The sequence below is a fragment of the Austrofundulus limnaeus genome, unplaced genomic scaffold (assembly GCF_001266775.1).
Source record: "Austrofundulus limnaeus strain Quisiro unplaced genomic scaffold, Austrofundulus_limnaeus-1.0 Scaffold53, whole genome shotgun sequence".
Taxonomy (NCBI): Eukaryota; Metazoa; Chordata; class Actinopteri; order Cyprinodontiformes; family Rivulidae; genus Austrofundulus; species Austrofundulus limnaeus.
The window spans coordinates 1305529-1306747 of record NW_013952455.1 but is presented as its reverse complement, the minus strand read 5'-3'; positions in this window follow the sequence as shown (position 1 = coordinate 1306747).

Here is a 1219-nt window from a genome sequence, read left to right as displayed (position 1 = left end):
AGATTATCCAAGGTGCTTCATGACCCATAATTGGGTCCCAAGCCCAACTTTGGGAACCAAAGTGCAGTGGTTCCCAAACTTTTCAGCTTTTGAACTACAAAATAACAGTAGCAGAGACCTGTGCCCCCAACTATTTTTGGATGATAAACATTTGCATCAGGTCAACTAAACATGGGCATAGTAACAATATTTTTATACTACATAATCTATATTTAATAAACTAACCTCACTCATTTGTAACAACTAAGGCAAAAATGTAATTAATTCTGAAAATCTTTTAAGGACCCCACCTTGATGTTTCAGGACCCCACTTTGGGTCCCGACCCCAACTTTGGGAAACACTGCATTAGATAAATGAATATTAAAACAAAACAACAAAAAAAAAATACAGCACCGAGATATGTGAATCAACATATGTCAACATTCGGACAAAAGTACCTGATGTGTATTTGTATTTGTATTTTTGTTTGTGTTTGTTTACCTAGACCTATGTACTGCAGCCAGACTGTTTTGGCTTCAACTTTGATGCTACATACAACAATAGACATAAATATACACTAATACCCTGCATAAAATAAAGCACCAAAAGTTCCAATACATTCAGCTTCTGGTAAGGTATGTGTTTAACTCTAGTCTTTTGGTCCTTTAAACCAAGTTTTATGCTATAAAAATTAGTTTTATTGGTATTTTATGTTGTAACAGCAAAATGTTCTCATAATGCAATGTTGCAGGATGTCAGAATGACTGCAGCTGAAAAACAGGAAGATATGAACACAGTTTTAACTATGCATACATAACGAGATATGGATGTGGCTGAACCACAATGCATTGTAAATTACTGACTTTAATCATCTGCATGTGCAACCATAAAAAGTAATGGATGGTACAAACACAGATATGTGTACCTATGGGTACAACAATGACACAGCTGTTTTACACTGTTTGTTAGATGCAAGGCAGTTTGAAAAAGGAAATTATGTGACATTGCTCCATTCCATATCCTGTATTTTCTTTTAATTGAAGACCCTGAAAAGGAAGAAGCGTGTACAGAAAATGGATGGATGGATGGATGAACACTTTAAATTACGAATAAACGTAAGAATGAAAAAAAATCCACAGTGCCAAACAAACAAACAAACAAACAAACAAACAAACAAACAAACAAACAAACAAACAAACAAACAAACAAACAAACAAACAAACAAACAAACAAACAAAC